The sequence below is a fragment of the Strix uralensis genome, chromosome 6 (genome assembly GCF_047716275.1).
Source record: "Strix uralensis isolate ZFMK-TIS-50842 chromosome 6, bStrUra1, whole genome shotgun sequence".
NCBI lineage: Eukaryota > Metazoa > Chordata > Aves > Strigiformes > Strigidae > Strix > Strix uralensis.
In genome coordinates, this window is record NC_133977.1 from 33,998,819 (window position 1) to 34,020,461 (window position 21,643).

The 21,643-nt window shown below is 40.3% G+C and overlaps 1 protein-coding gene across 4 annotated transcripts in view; it reads left to right on the plus strand.

Moving 5' to 3' along the window:
* KALRN (kalirin RhoGEF kinase) overlaps nucleotides 1-21,643 on the plus strand; it is a 526,142-nt gene that overhangs the window by 181,999 nt on the left and 322,500 nt on the right. The gene's annotated exons all lie outside the window — the stretch shown is intronic.

Sequence of the window (21,643 nt, forward strand, 5' to 3'; positions counted from 1 at the left end):
GATGTCAAAATTCTTCGGTATCTACAGCTGCCAGCCCAGCAAGCTCCCCTGTTTACCAGAAGTTGCTAGAAAATGTGGACTTCCTAGAAGTGTAGAGGGAGCAACAAGAGCTGTCAGAGCATGGGGAGCAGGAGTTATGAGAAAAGATTGAAGGTGTTGGGGATGCTTGGGTTAAAGAGAGGGAAAGTAAGAGTTATGTGACTGCAATCCAGTATGCAACACTGAGCACAGGAAACAATTTGGTCTCGCTGTATATGGCAAACGCGACAAAAAGAAATAGATTAAAATCATAGAGTGAAGAAATAAAGCAGGCTTCTGTAGCATCTCCATTTTGGATACCCTGTTAGAAGGCATATCAGGAATGACCCAGGTATTGTCGCTCCTGTCTTGCAGCAGAGGGATGAAAACAGCCTTTCCAGCTCTCATGGTAGTGTTTTATATAAATCTGTGGGGGAGTTTTAAATAGGTACAAGATTTTAATTTCCCATGTTTGTTTATTTTTAATCTCTGGAATTTTTTTGAAAATGAGTCCAAACCTAAGGTAAGTGGAGGCTTTCCATATCAGTTTCCAAATGACTTCCTGCTTTCATTGCCTGTTGCTGTTTTCCTGGATAGTGTTAAGGACTGATCTTGCACAGCTCTGGACCTAAAGCAAATGTCTTCTCTTCCTCTGCCCTCGTGGGAGCTGAGAGTGCTCTCAGACTGGTTCCAGCTTGGTTAGCTGCGGAGCCCTGCTCTGCCTTCCAGCTGGATAACAGTGCAAGTGTTTTCAGACTGGTTTTGTGCCGAACAACACAAATAGCATGATACGGAGGTTTGTGGGTAATGTACTGTGAATTGCACAGCCCACGTAGCCTTTTTCTTCTAAAGGCTAGTAAAAGGCAGGGTAAGCTGGGCTCTGCGTATCCCTTCTGCCAGTGATTACCAGTATCTTCTATTTGCTCTAGCAGAAGTATCTCTCTTCTCTCTATTGTGAAATAGAGGCAAATGAGAGCAATATAATGTTAATATTGAGACAAACTCCTGGAGATTTGTTTGTCTTGTTTCAGAACATGAGTTCAGGGACTCAAATAAATAAATAAAGGTTGATGGTATTTCAAGACTGAATTTCTTATTTGAAATACATTCCTTAAAGGACATAGAAAATACTTTGCAAATCCCTTTGTAAAGTTGTCTATCTTGTATCCAAAAATATTTGCACCATTTTGGAAGTCATGAAAATCTGTTACTGTTTTTTCACACTAACTTCTTCAATATTTCTTTACTCCTAAAGTAGTAGCTTGCTCCATTTTATTATATATTAATTATATTCCAGTAAATAATTGAAATTACTGATTGCCACATGCAGAGAAACTAGGATTTCAACATGCCATTGTTTTTAAGCATTCTATTCAACACTCAACATCTGCTTAATTTTAGACTATAAATCTGCAATTGAAAACAGCTAATATGAAGGAATCCCTCATTTATTGTGTCTGAATTATTTCCAAGGCAATTGTTCTTTTTTACAGGGTAGGGTAGGGGGTCCAGTTTTCTCTTACTGATAACCATGCAGACTCATGCTGAGATTTCAAAGTCATATTGGGTTCTTTCTGGTTCATCTAATGTCTCCAACATAAAGATTCTCCAGCAGGCTACCCATTTGAAGATTTAGGATTACAGCGGTAGCCCTACAGGCCAAGTTTAACCTACAAAGAAAATTGACAGGTCTGGAAGAGAAGTTGCTTCTCCTGGCACTGTGCTGCTTTTCCAGCCCAGTGAGAGCTCAGTCATGACCTCTTCAGTGGAGTCAGTGGATAGGGCTCAATGAGGGGACACATCCAATGAAATAAAAGGTCACTGTTTTACTTTGCGCTCTTCCCAGACATCAAAGCAAGTGTCTCTACCCAGATCAGGTCCAATGCCTTTTGGTTTTACTGGTCTGGCCTTTTTTGCTCCAGCCCTACCTCCCAGCTGTGGGCTGTTTCTCCTCACCACAGGCAGGATATTCAGGCTGCAAGTTCAGAGCAGCCAGGACGGTGGCGAGTGGAGGACTTCTCCACAGCCCCCATCTTCCCAGGTCCTCTGCACAGAAAATAGCCAACAGGCTGCTGCTGCTGAGCTGTAGCTCCACAGCATCACTTCACCTGGCTTCTCTCTCACTGAGAGAGGAGGAACTGGAGGGCTCCTAAAACACTCTGAGCAGAGGTAGAGATGCCTGTGGCAGTGCTTTCTGCCAAAGGCTTGGCCGGGGGGGCTGACCTGGAAACAACCACCTCCTGTAAGGATGGTGACCTCACGCAGTGGCATCAGCTGTGCTTCCTCAAGGTGTCCTGAGGGGTTGATGGCACAGGAGTCTGAGCTTTGCCAAGGCACTAAGAAAACCACAGCTGTCTTCTTGGAGGAGCTTCTGATGCTGCTCAGCTCCCTGGCATGGGCTGGGGGCTGCTGATCTTTGACTGTCCCACACAGGAAGGGTGCCTGCCCTGTGCAGCTGCTCTCTGTGTCACTCTATTTTTGTTAGCGATGTTGTAGGTAGTGTGTGACTGCATTTCCAACGGGGTTTGGGCTGGGAAGGATTCTGCTTGGATTCCTCCAAATCTGGAGAAAACAGCAAAACAAACCCCCTCACCATGCACACCGCCACTGCTAGGATTCAGAAGCTGCCATGACCCAGTGATGCCGGTGGGGTCTGGGGCCTGATCCCATCCCCTGAGCTGTCTCACGTAGAGCTGTGCTGCTGCACTCTGCTTTTTGAGCTCCATCCAAAGCCCTCGATCTGGGGATTAGATCAGCATTGTTCCTCCTTGCTAAATGGCTTTTGCATGTTGATTTTACCGACATTTGCTGCCTGGAAGAAGGAGCTGAGGTGATGAAGAAAAGGCAGAAATTTATAAACTAGGATATATCCTGCACCCGTACACTGGTGAGGGAGCTGGTGGGCACCGCAGTCTGCTATAAATTTTATGCAGAGCATCATTTTCTCCATTCTCTTCCTCAGTGGCTCTCTGACAAGTGGTTTGTAAGTCTCTGCAGCACACTTTGCCATGCTGCCCTCTCTGGCCTTTTCTGTGCTAGTGCTGGTTTAAAGATGTTGCATGCTCCTTGGGGGCTTTTTAACCATCAGATTTGTGGCTCTGCGGTACTCTGAGAGGTCCAGCCAGCAGTGACCTGGAGACTTCCATGGAGAAGGCAGGTTTGCGTTAATGCGAGCAGTAATTCAAAAGAGTTAAAATTAGCAAACTGAGACCTTTTGTGGGAGCGGCACACTGGCAGCAGAGCTGGCACCAGGCGCATACAGTTCCCTCCTGAAGCTGTCAGCGGAATATGCAGCGGTTTAGCCAATCCTAACTTTTCTTTCTGGTGATCTCTTTCCTACGGTTTTTGCAGAGACTGTAAAATGTTTTTTGTCTCATTCCAGCATGGGTGCTTGCGTTCCTCATCAGTAACTCCAGTATGTGCTACATCCTTTTTGCTCTTAGAAATTATTGTAATTTGGAAGCATCTTATGCCACCCTCTTCATGGATGTCATTAGGAGCAGGAAAACAACTGCTGTGCTTTGCAGTCTGCTTTGTGATGGGAATATTGTCAAAGGTATCTTAATGTCAATGGAAAGCTCTTCTAAACTCCTATGGAGAATGGATGAGACCTTTACTGTGTGCCAATTATGGAGCAAATAATGGGAGACACAAAAGTGGAGTTGTCTCAGTCTAGACTGCCTGGTCCTTATTCTCATTAGAGGGATGCAAGTGTTGCGGATGCTGCTCCAAAGTCTGTATTCCCAAGTGCACAGCTTGGGTGGGACTGAAGATATGTTTTCAGGAATATATTTTTAGCCTTGTCTCCAAATGATAAAAAGCTTACGCAATTGTGCTGTCAGTCACTGTTTAAAACAAATCTGTCAGAGAAGACTCTCAAGAATATTAAAGTCCTAGAGATTTAATGAGAATAGACAGCTGCATCAAGGAAAGAAACCTAATTAGTGTCTACAGAGAGGAAAAGGTGGTCTGAACTCACCCCTTCTTAGAGACTGGAGGTAGAGGGGTTATCTCCAGAGCATATAAGAGACAAATTTCTTACAAAACATTAGAGAATCAACGTGCAAACCACTACCAAAGGTTTGGCAGTTCCCATGTTCATAAAAGTGCATGCGAGTTTATGGTATTAAAAATTGGATCATACTAAAATAGAACAATGACCAATTTATGGTAACATATGGTATTGAGCAGGCTGATGCTCTTATAGCATGGAAAGTATGGTTTGGGACTGGCAAAATTTGTCTCAGAGCTTGGGATGCTCAATTCCCTGCTGTTTGCAAAGGGACTTGGTATCCAAGTTTGGTAGACAGTTGTAAATCTCATCAATGGTTTCTTCTCATTTTCCACAAGGTGCTCCTAACCAAGTCAGTCTGTGGTATTTTATGTTTTCCTTGTGGATCCTGGCACTGCTGCAGAATTCCCTGTAGATCCTGTAATGCTGTGTGCAGCAAAATGTAACTATATGGTGTGAGGCTGTTGGGCTACTTCGATTAAGAAGAAAAAAAAAGAGAGAAAGAAATACCTTAACATGAAATAAAATCATAAATAAGCAAAATAATTCTAGAATCTCTCCTTCCACCCTAAGAAAAGGCAGAAAAGTTTAACTTGAACATGCTTTTCGCTTGGCACATATTGTCTGGTCTGCAACATGTGCCACAGTGTACTTTTCTGCTATTAAGAAGGGGGCATTGGCTTCCCTGGCTGTTTACGCAGGGCTTTATTTTATGTCTAAGTTTAAAGAGAAACCTTAGTCTTTGGAGAGTTTTCCAGGGATGTAATATTTTAGAAAGTTCCTTTGTGGTACTTCACCACAAAGCCAAAGCACCAAAACAGCTTTCCCTTGTCCTGCAGCTGCATTCAGGGTAACATCCTGCACCTCTTCCCTATATCCCCACAGCAGTGCAAACAAGAGAAAGGAGGAACCTGCTGTAAGCTCAGTGCAGTATTTACAAGGGCTGCCTTTGCTGAATGGTCATTTTGGTTAAAGTCATTGAATAGAAATTGTAGTGTAGAGCATTGGCTTTGTAGAACAATTGCATCTCTCTTTGAAAATTCTAACAGCAGCAGCAGTTCGTCGCCCGCCAAACTCAGGCTGCTTTCACACGCCTTTCCTGTGCACTACTCAAAGGTGTGTGTAATGTTGATATGATGTAACTCTCCTATCACCCTGTTTCCCATGGGAATACAAGAAGAACTGGTAATCTTTAATATCTATGCAGTGATATTAGCACTTAGTCTTTTACTAGAAGGATGAGTTAAGTTTGATTGTTAGTTTATTTATTTGAACATCTGTATGTCACATGAAAAAGGCACACCATCAGTAATAGTGGATGGAGACTTTTGTATTCCATATTTCAAATATTCTTTAAATGATATTAGTATAAACTATACCTCTAAAATAGTTTCCTACCATTCCTCTTTATTTTCATTTTAATTTAATGCTAGTGAAAGATTAGCTGCAGGAAAGATGGGTTTATGGTACTGATTACTATTCTTTCTTGGCAAAGTACCAACAACATCCCTGGCCAGGATGATTTAATAGGTCTCTTCTATCTCAGTCTTCTATGATTCAGCAGTAGACTGCCCTAGAGGCCAAAGTCCTCTACTAATGCAGCAATACAAATTTTTCCTTCCATTGTTTTTCTATTGTGAGTGAATCCTAATTGGAGACTAAAACTGCATTTCCTTTTCAGTAGCCTTAGCAGCCAACTTAGACCACCATCTGAGGACTATGTTTATTAGCAGCTCTGCTTGTGTCTTTTGTGATCTTTGTAGATGGTAATCAGATGAGAGCCTCAGGTTTAATTTAGGCCACCCATTTAGCTCACATTTGCACTAAGGTAGATGCCATGCTGGAACATCAGGGAAGACACACAAATTCCTGAATTTTAGTTCTGGACTCAACATTGAGTTCTGTTCTCCCTTGATTTAACTGTATAACCTGAATTTACCAGTCCATACAGGAGACACCTCACAAAGGTCTGGGAAACAAAATTAGCTGATATTTTTACAAAGACAGAAAGAAAAGATAGGAGGATAGAAGACGATAGAAAACCTTAAGTGATTTTATTATAGTTATGCTGCATGAGGTGGAAATACTTTAATAGTACGCACTGATTCGACCTCTCATTTCTTGGAAGCAGGGTCTTTAAAGTTGCATTTCCCAGTACTGACTTGGGAGCTCTGCATAAGAAATTGGCTGTGTACTGTGCCACCTCCTGACCTTAGAAAATGCACTTGATAAAAGCATCTCATCACAAATATACCATTCTGCCATGCAGCGAGTCTAGGGAGTAGAATAACTTACAGAAGAACTGTTAATTCCAAAACACAATCTAAATAAAAAGCAGGTACCTGTTAAACTAATGGGTGATCTTACGGATAGGAAGAATGGCTGGAAATGCTGCCTTGTTAATAAACTGTTACTCTAAGAATTAATCAAATAGGCAATTTGTTATTTTTCTTTGAGACCTCTTTTTCCTCCATTCTCAAGACAGAACTGAACTCTTACAACACTGATTAATCACATCCAATTTTGTGGTTATGTCCCCTTATTTCTCCATTCTTCTGTTTCTACAACGTTTGTAATTTAGTTCAGAAACTGCATCTGGAGAAGCAAATATCTCTGGGATCACAGATTAGTTTAGATTTTGCTTCCCACTGGAAATTTGTGGGTAGGAGCTGCAATTCCATTCCAAAATCTAATTAAAAAGCAGGTACATAGGAAAGTAGCAGACAGTCTTACCCATAGGAAGAATGTCTGGAAGCTCTGCTTTGTTAATGAACTGTTAGACTAGGAACCAAATACACAAGCAATATGTGCAGGGTTTTTAGGCCTTCTTTCTTCTCCATTCACAAGGCAGAACTCAACTGTTATATCATTCCACACTTACCAGGCTTACTGGAAATCTCAATTTCTCCTTAATTTCCAGAACAGCCACCCCAGTGATTTTGCAGTGTCAGATGGTATGTGGTAGGTGACAGGAAAATAGGATCAGCTAAAAAGGTTTCCTGGGATTTTCATTTAGAAATGAATTCTGTAGGACACTTCATCTCTGTAGTTTTATGGACTGTTAAATTGCATCTGTGGTATATTAGCATCGGCAGCACTTTTCTGATGACTTGTTGGGCACTACTAATTATATGAAAAAGGCATACATTTTTGTTAGGTAAAATCAACTCAGTACCTTTGAGAAAGAGGCCACTTGAGGATCCATCTGCTCTAACTTTGACACTAGGTTTAGAAATATTTGCCTTAGTGAATAAGATGTTAATTGTCCTCGTGTTATAATATATATTATATATTTTGTACCTTCCCAGTGGCACTTGGAAAATTAAAGCAGACATGTTTGAATAAGGTACAGAAAGTGGAGCAATATAAATCAAATAAATGTATGGGATACAGTACCAGTGCAAAGTTGTCTTGATCTCCATTTCTGGGCTTCTAAAATTGGTGACAAGTCAGTATTTCCAGAAGCTGAAGTCCATCTTGCCAATATTGTGCTTTGCCCACGTAGAGGTAATTGATTTATAACTGTTTTTACAAATGAAAACACATTTTTGCCTTTTTTGTGGGAGGACACAAATGCACAAAAGAACCTTAACTGTGTTCATGCTGCCTTGAAAAGATGCCAAAAGTCAGATGTGTAATTAGGGATTTTGTTAAAAGTCTAATTCCTGCACCTGTGAACATTTTTTGGCACATAGCTTTTTAAGTCCTTGCTTTTCTTCTCATATTTCTCATTTTCTTGGCCAAGAATTAAGTTCCTTTTCAAAGGAAATTGTCAAAGATCTTCTGGGGTGTATTTTATTCTTTGTCTAAGTCCAGTACAAAAAGGCAGTTCCCTCTGCTTTTGTTGTTCAGTGAAATACTCTAAAGCATAGTATTACAGAATCACAGAGTCATCTAGGTTGGAAAAGACCTTGAAGATCATCCAGTCCAACCATTAACCTCACACTGACCATTCTCAACTACACCATATCCCTGAGCGCTATGTCAGCTGAACTCTTAAACACCTCCAGGGATGGGGACTCCACCACCTCCCTGGGCAGCCCATTCCAGTGCCTAACAACTCATTCTGTAAAGAAATGCTTCCTAATATCCAGTCTAAACCTTCCCTGGTGCAACTTGAGGCCATTCCCTCTTGTCCTGTTGCTTGTTACTTGGTTAAACAGGCTCATCCCCAGCTCTCTGCAACCTCCTTTCAGGTAGTTGTAGAGGGCGATGAGGTCTCCCCTCAGCCTCCTCTTCTCCAGACTAAACACCCCCAGTTCCCTCAGCCGGTCCTCGTACGACATGTGCTCCAGACCCTTCACCAGCTTCGTTGCCCTTCTCTGGACATGCTCGAGTCATTCAATGTCCTTTTTGTAGTGAGGGGCCCAAAACTGAACACAGTAATCGAGGTACAGCCTCATCAGTGCCAAGTACAGGGGCAAGATCACTTCCCTGTCCCTGCTGGCCACGCCATTTCTGATACAAGCCAGGATACCATTGGTCTTCTTGGCCACCTGGGCACACTGCTGGCTCATGTTCAGCCGGCTGTCAATCAACACCCCCAGGTCCCTCTCTGACTGGCAGCTCTCCAGCCACTCCTCCCCAAGCCTGTAGCGCTGCTGGGGGTTGTTGTGGCCGAAGTGCAGCACCCGGCATTTGGCCTTATTGAAACTCCTGCAGTTTGGTCTTAGCCCATTGCTCCAGCCTGTCCAGGTCTCTCTGCAGAGCCTCCCTACCCTTGAACAGATCAACACTCCCACCCAACTTGGTGTCATCTGCAAACTTACTGAGGGTGCACTCAATCCCCTCATCTAGATCATCAGTAAAGATATTAAACAGGAGTCGCCCCAAAACTGAGCCCTGGGGGACACCACTTGTGACTGGCTGCCAACTAGATTTAACACCATTCACCACCACTCTTCGGGCCCGGCCATCCAGCCAGTTTTTTACCCAGCAAAGCGTGTGATCATCCAAGCCACGAGCAGCCAGTTTTTCCAGGAGAATGCTGTGGGAAATGGTGTCAAAGGCCTTACTAAAGTCAAGGTAAACAACATCCACAGCCTTTTCCTCATCCAATAAGCAGGTCACCCTGTCATAGAAGGAGATCGTAGAATGAGTTTTATTTAACACCTGATTACTCATGGCAAAGGTCTTTAAGATCCTTCAGAATGAAAGATGATAAACAGGTTATGATAGTATTCTTATAATGTAGGTTTGTTCTTCCAATGTTAAAAGTAATGTATGGAGCACTTTGTTTTGCATCGCATAGATTCAAGTATTGGTTAAGTTCTAACAAAGCTAATGATAAACTATTTTAATTAGATGGGGCAGAGAGAAGAGCCAAGAAGTGATTATCACCAGATTATGGAACAGGATTTTTTTTAGTGGATTTGAAAGTGGTTGGAAACACTAATAGATCAGGTAATTTTATGAGTGGGTCTGGATAGATTTATCAAACCATTAGTTCTTCCTACCTTTGATAGGTGCCTCCTATGAAAATCACAGGATTCATCTATTGGTTCTTCCGGGCTACAGCTGACTTCAACAGAATCTGAATGTATGGGAAATATATATCCGCTCTGCATACAGAATCAAGGAAGAAATGTATCTCAAAATAACAGACTAGAGAGGGTCTTTCTGGACAGCCATTCACCAAGCCTAGGACTTTTCCACAACTTTCTTACATCTTGTGACACAAGATATTTATTCATTGTGTAAATTGCCAGGGGCATAAGAAGGAAATCATCAAGGTGGAAACATGTATTCACCATAACCGCTTAGTCACAAATGGAAGGAAGATATCAATACTTTTTTAGGATAACACATTAATTTACTAAAATAAAATTGGAAATTGATGCAAGAGGTCAACCAAAGCAGTAAAAGGCCTGCCTGGCCTGCAGGATTCTACTTCCCATGTTATTTTCCTAATTCTTGTTTAAGTACTGTGATGCTCCTCCAGAAAAGCAGTTAAGTGCGTACGTAAGTTCATCTATATCCAGCAAGTGTAAACATGTGCTTCATGCACCATCTTAATTGTAATCAAGCTCCCTATATTGTGAGGCACAACCATACAAACAGGAACCAGATGGAAGACATTTTTATCAGACAGACCATAGGATTAAAGAAGCATGGTCATTGAACATTGCTGTCTTTTCAAAACCCAGTATCAGGGTATGACTGCAACCATGCAGCATCCCCACAATGTGATCATTCAGGCAGCAACCACTGTCATAAACTCAGACTCAATCTTATCTCTCTATTTTCAGATATCAACAACCTGTGTGAGCTTGCTTGATGGACATAAACACACATTGTTAATGGTTTTAGGAGAGCTTATATCAAAGAGGGTTGAAACAATTTGGAATCAGTAATTACAGAAGATACGGGAACCGTCAGTTCTTTTTAGAGTCGTTAGTTTTGTGGGTGATTTTAGCATTGAAGTACTATGAATTGGTATAATATCACTCTCATAAGAGATCAGTGCAGTGTTCTTATTATTTTCAAGTGGGGGGAAAAAGTCTGAGTCTATTTGAGCTATATTTTCTATGCTGTTTGTAAAGCATGTCATAGCAACAGAGATTTTAATCTGTTTTCCTTAGTTTTATACCATAAAGCACTTGAAATTATGTATTAGGCTAGTGCTCCTGTGGGTTCTACATCAAATCCAAAATAATTGTGGTTTTGCAATCTTTTCCACTATAGGCTTGTAGTACTAGTTGTCTGATTAAGCTGTGATCAATGCTTTTGCTCCACACGTTAAAAAAGGAGCAAAATCCTTGACTAAAATTGAAGACGTATTTATTTGGCCAGGTACTTGCCTGGTCCTAATTGACAGCCTGAATTGTATAGCATGGTCATCAAAACAGGCAAAAGCTTATGTGAATAGTTCAGGGTGTTGACAAATGTTTTATCTGCAGGCTTGGTGGCAAAATTAACAGCAATTAAATAGTTAAAAATCCTGGTATTTAGGCAGTCAAAATTGTTTTTTTAGTTAACACCCCAATAAGATGGAGGGTGCAAGATCACTGTTCTCCTAGTCTCATTGTTTCTTTCTACTGGCTGCAGACTCAGCAAGACAAATGTGCATTAGTTTATATTGTCAAGGCTATCTCTGCAAGCAGATGGGCTGGAAATCTAATTAAAAAACCCAAAAGCTTTGATTCTGGCAAAAAATAGCAAAATCTGTGGGACGACCCTAAATCCTCTGAATTAAATGGATGTTCTATGTCAATGCAGTTCTATTGTCCTGCTTTATAAATAAAATATGAAGGACTCTACTTTCACATAGACCCATAAATGTGCTCATTTATGAGTTTAATAAAGCATGTGTATTCAGTACAATTAGATAAGCATATGTATAGAGCAATAAATGCTCCCTATATAAAATCAGCACACGTGTAACAGAGAATATAGCCCAGCATGGGTAAATAAGCACATGCTTAGATTATTAAGTGATCTCTCTTAAGCTTTTGTGAATTAACCATGAAGCAACCGTGGCTGTTTGCAATTTGTAGTTCTCCTGCAATTATGCATCCTACCTGTGTCTGAAAATGTGGCAAATATAATACATTCATTGGAAGAATGCATTACCTCAATAAAGACAGTAGGGTAACACCCATTTTACAGGTGAAAAAAAATGAAGGTAGAGTTGAGCTATAACACAGAAACACAAGAAGGCAGCGAGCAACCTAGCTAGGATTGCCAGACTCTCAGTCTCACCCCCTGGACTGCAGTGCTCTAGCCAGATGTAAAAAAATAATATATTGTGAAGCTATAAGTGAAAGGAAAATATTTCCATTTATTTGTATTATCTCAGTGTCAGGGAGTTTTACTTAGTAGGCTTTTTTTATACTGGGTGATGTGTCCAATGCGAGGCTAGAGGTTTGCAGAGCGACTGTGAAATGCTTTCTGTTGTTTCATGCCAGGTGTTGTCCAGGAGGGTGACTGTGGTGGTTCAACTTGTTAACAGAAACCTGCTGCATTAGGCCCATTTCTGTAGAGGATGTTATGTTGCATTAGTTTAACTCACAGGTAGGAAACCCATTAGTCTGGTCGAGTAGATATGGCCTGTGACATGTCTTTGATGTGTCTCTTCCAGATCAAATAAGCCACTCAATATTAGGTCAAGCATCCTTAAGTGCAGTGCTCGATGAACCTGCTCTCTGATTTTTATTGCCATGAGCTGGCTGATATCTACAATATATTGTAAGAATTTTCTGACTAGCAGATTCCCATTGTTCCTATCCTGGCATACATTAATTCGTTGATATAATTTTCAGGTCTGGCAGCAGGAAAAGCACTACCTGGGGTGTGCAGTTCCTGAGATAAATAGAGTGATGCACGTTCACAGGTGGCACTTGTAGATGGACTTACCTGTGCAGTTTTATTGTGCTTTTGATAGAAAAGCAATATAGCTAATAGGGGAAAGAGAGCAGCAGTTGAAACCAGGCAATTACTTTTTGGAGCATTTGTCTGAACCTACTTTAGTTGATTAAACAATTGTTCTGAGTTTTTCCAATTTGTGGTGACTGATGGGAAGAGGTGCTGATGGGGAACTGAAATTATAAGTGTTCGTGATGGAAATTCAGGATCAAAAGGGAAGCAACCTTAAAACTGTTGGCATGACACCAATATGTGACTTCCGATCAGGATGGGAAAGTGCCTTAGCATGGTGGACTGTGAAACTGAGGGGACCACACACAGACATCTAAGGAGCTCAGTCTCCTACAAAGGTGAGAGCATCTGAAGGTGGGGTGCTCAAGTGCTCAATACTTCAAGGGCTCTTGGGAAGACAGGCAGTGTTAGCTCAGAGACTCAGTTGAGGTCTGCACAGCTATTTCCAGGTTTTGGTGCCATTATTCGACTGTTGGGTTCATCTTTGCTCTCTAGAAGCTTTGTGCATCCAGTTTTCTCACTCTGGGGGTCAACAGTATCTTTTGGATCTTCTATTCCCTTTGAAATACCGAGTTATCAACTTGTTTGTTTGTGTTCAGTCAACATCAGTGGTTTTGATCTATCACACATTTATGTCTCCACACAAATAATAAGGGATACCTCACAGCAAGTAACTTCATTGGCAAGGCTTAGTCACCCTTGCTAGACAGAGTGAGAAAGCCTGGCCTTGCTAGGAGATAGATTCAGAAAAAATTGGACATGAGCTAGATGTTTTGGAGCTGGATTGTGAATAGCACATCAGTATCCACTGTCTCTTGAGGACTCAGTAAAAAGAACTTTTTCTCCTCTCAGTGCTATCATGGTGGTTATTTGAAAGAATAAGTGAAGTCTACTGTGTAAAGGAATACACAGAAATTGATTTTACAAGTGTATCTTATAACATAGGTTGATTCTGTAGCTTCAGAGCAAGCCCTTCTGGATGTAGTACCACAGCCAGTCTTCACCCAGCCTGGCATGGCAGGAAGTATCTATCTGATAAGTGAACTATTTTGGGTAAATCATTGTGCCTAAAAAGATCTGTTTTGTTTGTATATGGGTGGAGCTCAAAAAAAAATAAGTACCACTGATTTATTAGTCATTGTCAGTCCTCATTGTCCAACCTGAGGAAAATGGAGGTATCAGCTTTCAAATCATACACTTCTAAAGAGAACTCAAATTCTCATGTAGTATATAGCAAAACAGACCCATTGCAGGGACCGCACAGTGTTTCTGGGATGTAGCACTCAACCTTTCCTCCTAACAGATGCACTTGCATCCAGTGTGTGCCCTTAAATAAAACGAGCGTGTGGACTCTGGCCAAACTCTTGTAAGCCTCAAAGAATGGTTATATCACTTCTGCTTAGGAGATAAAAAGTGCAAAGCAAATCTCATGCTGAACTATGCCCTTGAAACGTGCAGAAGCTAAGTTACTTATTTGTGGAAGAATCTGCTATTTTGAAGTGCAGGTTTTTAAATGAGAACAAATCCAAAAGCTTTAGAAATTTCTCACCAAAAATACCTCTAAAATATTATGTTGATCAAAATACTTAGTTTTAATATAATTCAAAGGTTTTGTTCTTTTTTTTTTATGTTGTCTGATCAAAAAAAAAGGAACAAAATGAAGAAAAGATCTTTCATCTGAAAAAGCCTAAACAGAATATTTTGCTGTTATATAAGCCTTTTTTTCAGTTTTTAATTCAGTACACACTTTCATAATAACCTGCACTCATCATGAAACATCTTATTTTGAATTACTGTGTAATTTCTCATCTTCTTTCCTTAGTTCCTTATTTTAATTTCAGCTCTTCTATACGTGGATGTATATTGCTCTCCTGTACTGCCAGGAGTAACATTTGAGAACTACTGAGTGCTTACTGCAAGAAAAGTTAATACTACTTAAAAAAAGTTATTTTAGTATCTTTGAAGAGTATTTTTTCTTATCCTCATCTGTGAGCCCAATTGAGCCCTGGATCAAGTGTGCGAGTCCCAGAGTGGTTATACCTGCTTACATTGGGACTGAAATTGGCATGGTGTTTGCCTTTGGACATATACTGGATTTCACGAGGTAGTGCTGTCTACTGTCTAAACCTACATTAATCATTCTTTGCATGAGCCGAACACGTTTGCAGGCTTATTTATGCTACAAAAGGCCTTTCCACTGTGGGTAACTCTTCTTCCCACAACACATTTCAACAAAATGTATGTATTTGCAGTCTGGAGACTTTCCGTTTCGGGGGTGACTGTGTTTTACTATGACGACTGGAATCCCTGAAGCTGTTCACCATGCTCCATTCACTCAACTTGTTAAGCCACTGGTGCCTTGAACTGATGAATCAGGATCCCGGGACTAAGAGCCCCAAGCAGTCATTGCCCAGATGAAGTATCCTTTTCCTTATGTGAAAACCTGGCAGTGTTCACTGTAGACTAAACTTTATAGCAACTGCATGTGAAATGGACTTCATGGTCTCCTTGCCTGAACTACAAAAAATGCTTAAAGTGCAGGCAAAAAAGATATATTTATTTTAAAAATCTTACTAGTTTGGCTGTGCTAAGCACAACCATATATATTTATTTCTCACCTGGAATCCAGTGGATTTGAATCTCCAAACATATGCTCAATAGCCTCTGCTCATCCAAACTTTTTCAGGAATGATGTTTATATTTCAACACAACTCTAATATTTATTTTTCCAGCAAATGTCAATAACATATAATTTTCATTTAGTAAAACGTTTTTGTTTTGTTTCTGCTAAATCATCTCAAATACAAGATTTTAAATGCTCAAGAGATAGTTGAATGGTACTTACTGTTCAAATATTTCTTTGTTGTAGTAATAAATCTTTAAATGTAGCCCTGTTTCAACAAAAACAAAGCCCTGATTAATTTCATATTTATCTCAGCAGCTGTTTCAAAGAAGACCTGCCAGATATTGATCCAAATATAGTAGACGTGCAATAACAAAAGGGGAAGAGGGTAAATGGCTTTATATGAAGGAATGTGAAAAATTATAATATTCGTCCTCTGGATTTGGCTTTAACAGCTGCAATTATGCATTCTTGGACACAGCTGTGTTTTATATCTTCACTATTTGAATGAAGACAGGAAGCTTCTCAAATAGTGTTTATTTGCTCAATTAAATAGGAGGACGAATGCCTGCAGAGCTCTGGGTCTGAGTTCTGGTCCTGGGTGTAATGATGTAGATCAGGATTTTTATCCGGGTAGAAGACAGCGCAACACAACCCTGCTGAATCCTGACAGAGATACCATATGGGACCTGCACTTCTCACAACTCTCAGGAGCTCACAGGATCATGGTTACATATTGGGAAAAGATTTTCTTACACCTAGCTGGTGTCTGAGTTCTTCCTAGCTTACATCATTTTACAGCAGAATTGCTTTGCCTTCAGAGCCATTTTTCTTAGAAGTAAAAATCAAATACCAAAATAATTTACTTGCTTGAGAATAGCAGGAGCACCCATTCTGGCACTGGTTAGATTCTGCCAAAATATTTGGGTTTTTTTCTGTCTTTCTGTTCCCTCCTGTTGACATGGGGCCAGAGGCAGGGGTTGAATGTGGGCATTGTTCATCCCACACATTGCATTCTTGTGCCATTTGCAATCACACCTCGTGTCCCCTAAGAGCAGTGGCTGGAAACCAGAGACAGAAGGTTTGTCTGACCAGACCTCACTGGCTCCAAGTCTTTTTACAACATGTCACTGAAATTTCTCTAGATCACTGCTTTATGTCCAGCTCCAGCCAGTGTGAAACTGGCTTCGATTTCTTTTTTTCTCTTTTTAAAAAACAAAAGTGAGAATGAGTGATTCCTTTTCAGCACTGAAAGAGAAGAAACAAATTTAGGTCACAGTAAGGAAGAAAGGATTAATTGGAAATGGAGACTGGATGGCTGCTTCTCCTGTAATTACAAAAAAGCATGGTGAAACCCAGTTAGAAAATGTTGAGAAGGAAAATTTAGGATGAAGTCTGTCTACCTACAGCCTTTTAGGTAGTTGAAGTTCTCTGGTGGGAGCTTTCTGTGAATTGTTATTCCAGAGTAATGGTGCTCTCAGGATGTGCATCACTAACTTCCTCCTCTGGCCACTGATACACCAGCATGTAAGGGAGATGTGAGGATTAGCAGTTGCAGGTGTCCTGGGGTCTTTGAGAACACAAACTGCCTCATCACACCAAACAGCCACAGTTACTAGGGGTTGTGAGGAACAACCCAGACTGACGGTGTGGAAGTTCAGAAACATACATGGTGACTGTGATCGTGAGCAAGGTACATTCTGCTGAGAAGTAATAAATGGAGTAAAATATTTTAATAACTAATGCTAATTCGGGAGTGCTTGACAAACAGGTCTGCTAGAAAGGACTTTATCTGGTCCTCTAAATGTCAAGTATATTATGAATATAGATGACTGACTATTTCTATTGACAAGATGATCTTCAGGCTCAACATGGTAACGTAGAACCAAAGTATGAAAGTCAGTAATGCTGATTATAAACCTCCCCATCTAGCTTCATTTTCAAGCTGAGTAAACAAACCACAAACAAGATGAATAAAAAATTGCAATTGATCAAAAATATTAACACGTAAGTTACTGAAGTGATCCTTGGCAAATTTTGATATGGAAACTATGCAGCAGAATTAGTCTGGTCTCAGTATGAAATGAGGCCTTTGGGATAACAGTCTGTGCTTGGAGGCTTTCACATACCCACTTTTCTTATCTTCCTCTCCCTTTTCCACCCTCAGCTTGTGAATCAATTGGCTGACTACAGCCACATTTGTCAAAGGAATGGTGATCTCAAAAATAATTAAGTTCCTGCAGATTTTTTTACTTACAAATTGATGCTTGTAGAGCTACTTGTTATGCTGAGAGTGTCTGCTGACAAGGTTACACTGACCCTCCTTAAAGGAGATCTTGCTCTCACTGTTAACAAATCATATTTTGAATGAGATGCTATACATGTCAGATCTGTGCTTTTAGCGTTCCAACAGGCGTGCCAAATGTGCTTCTTTGTCATTAACTCATGACTGCAAAATGGGAATGGAGATATTATGTTATTTCAGCTAATCAAGTGCTGAAGCTTCTAAATGCCAGAAGCTTTGGCCAAACTGTAAGGATGAAAAATACACATAATCAATGATAGGTATTTGAAAGATTAATCAGAAAGCATGAAGTCCTTAAACTCATTTGATACCCAGCAAGCAAGATCTTGCCAAAGAAAATACAATTTAGAATGTGCCTGAATTAAAGAGGAAATTTGAGAAAATAACCTTATGGAAGTACCCTAGAAACCGAAATAGAGGCATTTATTTTGACAAAATTATCACATCTGCTTCTGAGTTTCAATTTTATGCTTTTTTTTTCAAGTAAGTATTGTAAGTATTGTTTTCACAAATATTCTGTGGTATTTTTATTAAACTTTGAAGCTGGTCTTTGCTTAAAAGCAGTGTAGCAACTGAAATGACATATCAACTATCAAATATTTTGTGCTCACCGTTGCAAATCTAGTCCAGATGAGCACAGCCAAAAGGCTGATGGATTAACCAAATACCTTGATCTGAGTGTTTTCTCCAGTTTCTGGTCAAGTATCAATACCGGAAAAAATTAAGCACTACAATCAACATTAACTGCCATCCTAAAATGATTACTTGTGCATAATAGATATGTGGATAGATGTAGTGTCTTGGGAGCAGGGATAAGGCATGTCTTGCTTGGACAGTGTGGAGGAAGCTTGATTGCTACTGATGCTTTTCCCGATCAATTGCTAAACTGGGAAGGGCTTGAGCTGTTGCTTTTAAACAATAAATTTAATAAGCATGGCTAGACTATTCAAAAGGAACCTAGTGTCATTTCCTCAATACATGTTGAGGTAACTGAAGAAAAATGATTGACTGTCAGAGATGACAAATCTTCACAGATTGCTCTGACTCACCAGAATTTATGGGTGCTTCATTATGTCTACACAAAGCCAACGTTTTTAGGACCCTATCAATAGCTGTAAATATTTGGATATTGCAACTTAAATTTTGGCATTTTTTAGGTTTTTGAACTAAATTGCCTATGAGGTGTCCCCACATTTATGTAAGCCTTTTGTACTTTCATGTACATGTTCAGTTGTGTTTTTGCAGACTGTTATTACTCATTATTTTTAATTCTTTGGATTTACATCTATAGTTTCCTGAAGAGTAATTTTTTGGAATTAATTCTAGACAGCTGAAGACTGTAGTATGAGTATAGGAGCCTGGAGACCTCCACCAAGGCAGGCTCCTTAGACAAATACAGCATGGCAGATGGTCCCTGCCCTGAAGAGCTTACAATCTAAATAATTTTCTTATCTCCCTCTTCTTTCTCTGAGGTGTGAGTACCTGATTAGTATCCAGCTGCCTGCTTGTATAGTAAAAGTGCTCTCAAAGGCACCCCTCTCTGCAGCATGCTCGGCAACTGAAAGTAGAAATAATGAGCAGACAGCTTTCTGACTTGCAACAGTTTAAACACTGTTAAATAATAGTTTTTGACAAGCAAGTTTAGAAATCAGGTGCTGATTTTCTGCAAAGAGTCAGAGAAGGACATGTGGAATCATCACTGTGCTGGGGAGATCAGATTCTGTAGATGAGACTACAGACCCACAGGTCTTGTACAGGTTAGTACCAGTCATCTCATTAAAGAAAAAAATTGCAAGCAGAGCCAATTCTGCAAGACTGTTAGCAAGGTTCTTGAAACAGAGTTAGGTTTGCTCAAAATGATAAATACCATCCATTTGTATATTATCTGAACTGTATTTGAAAAGGGGTAATCATCTTTTCACTTACTTCATACAGGAACTTACATGCCTATGTGACCAATCAAGTAGGGAAATCCTTTTTGTAACTAAGAGCACTTTGAGATTTGTATTATTAGTGAAATAGTTGTTACTTGTTGATGTGTTCTGAACCCAAGAAATCTATGATTATTCTTCTTCCTTTCTTCCTTCTCCATCCTATCAGTTTTGTATTTGAAAATGTACTAAGCTTCTTGAAAATGTGATCTAGTTACAAGGAGCATGGGTAGTGCTGATAGGGAATGACTGCTTATTGCCTCTTCCAGGACAAGAATCGGGAAGCATCTTGACCCTTACCCATGGGCTGATGTCCCAGCCTGGCCCGCGGGGTCAGTGGGTGTTCTCCTGTGTCCACCAGAAAAAGCTGGGGAATTGTTACCCTTTCTTCTTCCACTGAAAACATATTGCTAAGTCTTCAAAAACCTGAAAGTAGGGGTTTAGGGTGTTGTGGAGCCTTTTTTCACACACATGCTTAGACATAGTGTGCTGATGGGAATGGGTGGCAGTACTGTCTGCTCCCTCCACTGATTTTCTGAACCTCCAGTGTCTGGAGAGGCTGTAAACCTTCAGTAAACACAGAATCCAGTCCATAGTTATATCTCTTAGTTCCCTATCTGGAACATCTATCTTACTGCAGGCTGAAATTCCAGTCATGGTGGTATGTAATCATGGGTGTCAAGATGATATCATCCTGCCTATGCTCTAAAGCTGAGGGCAGGGTCTGATTTTGGGTCTGTTGGGGTCTAAGACTTCAGTTCAGGTTCATAAATGGAAGACTTTAGTCCCTCCAGGCATTCCTGTTCTCTTACTGAAACAGGTTTTTCTGTTGTTCATCAGTTAGTATTAAATTATTGGTTTAGATCAGGTTTGGTAAGTTGTCAGGTTGTCAGCAGCCAGAGGGAGTTGGAATGAAGTTTATATTTGCTACGCCTTGCTGTGGTTGCAATGGGAGTGTGGATATTTATTTATATCAGAAAGGACAGATTGCACTTACCTGTTACTGTGTGTGCCACTGGGGCTCTCCATGTGCCTGTGGGGCTCCTGGATCTCTTTGTCAAGTGTTTGAGGAAAAATCAATCCCTGGAAAAGTCAGTTCAGTATAACAGGGATTGGTGACTTCGCAGAAGTTACTGAAGACCCTATAAAGCTTTGCAAGAAAAAAAGCCCAAAACACAGAACTCCTTCTATTCATCCCTTTCTGATTTGATTCTTTGCCTCAGCTCTCATTCCAAAGGGCAAGAGGCAGTAGCACCACCAACAAAGCTTCTTTTACAGCCTTTTTTGGCATTAGTTATGGAAGGATCAGATGTCTGACCTTTCAGCAGTAGGTAAAAGGAGAATAAAAAGATCTATATTCCTGACAGTGTTTGGAAGTGCCTGGTCTCCCTAGTTTTCTTTGCACTGACTGTTGTATGCGGTGTGCTCTAGATGTGCCAATAACATTAAGGCAGAGGACCAAGCTTGTTAGCTTTGACTGCTCCTTCCTGGCAGTAAGTTGAGACTGTTCAAGTTAGTGAACTTTCTTAACATGGCAAAATCCGCTTTGCCATGAGGGGGTCCATATGTGCACAAATCTTTCTAGATACTGGTAAGGTCACCGAGGACTTTTATTTTTAAGTTATATATGTTAATCCAAAGTGCCTCCTATGAAGGATATCCCTGTCCTTATTCCAGCTCAGAAACCTAGTTGTAAGCTTTATAGAGTTGTTTTCAGTGAGATATGTAGGAGCTGGGTCTTATTAGCAGGAAGAGTGCTTTAAGAATTTAGAGAGGCATAGTGAAAATGATCCTGTGTGTTTGTGCACTGAGAGTATTCGTGTGGAGGCTAAACAGTCTCACAATTTATAACCATAGTTAATAATATCTCTCCTCAGCATATTTCAGATTCATTCCAGTGATATCAACACTTGATGTTTTAAATTATCTTACATATGCCTTTATGTCCACGATATTGATACTATTTATGTTGATGGCCAGTTTGCAGAAAGGTCAAAGGTGCTATATTCATGTATTAAAGAGGATTTCTTGTTCTGTAACTCACTGCTGCATTCATTATACAAAATATGTTCATGCTCTGCTGTGTTTCTCTTCTTTCTCAACTGTTCTTTCTGTTTTCATCTTCCTTTCTTCTTTCCACACTTCCTTTCTTCCAACAGCTTCTCCTTCTGTGGAAAAGACTGTGATCTCCATTCCACTGTAAAAAAGAAAAAAAGTAAAATTACATCAGTAGGTAGACCATTCTGTTGTTTTTAGTGCATCACCAATGGGTTTTACTCATTTACCATACCAATAATATTACTGGGGATGGGGAATTTCACATTTTGTGCAAGTGTTTGAGGCCTAAAGCAGATGCCATAGCTCTCAAGACTTCAATG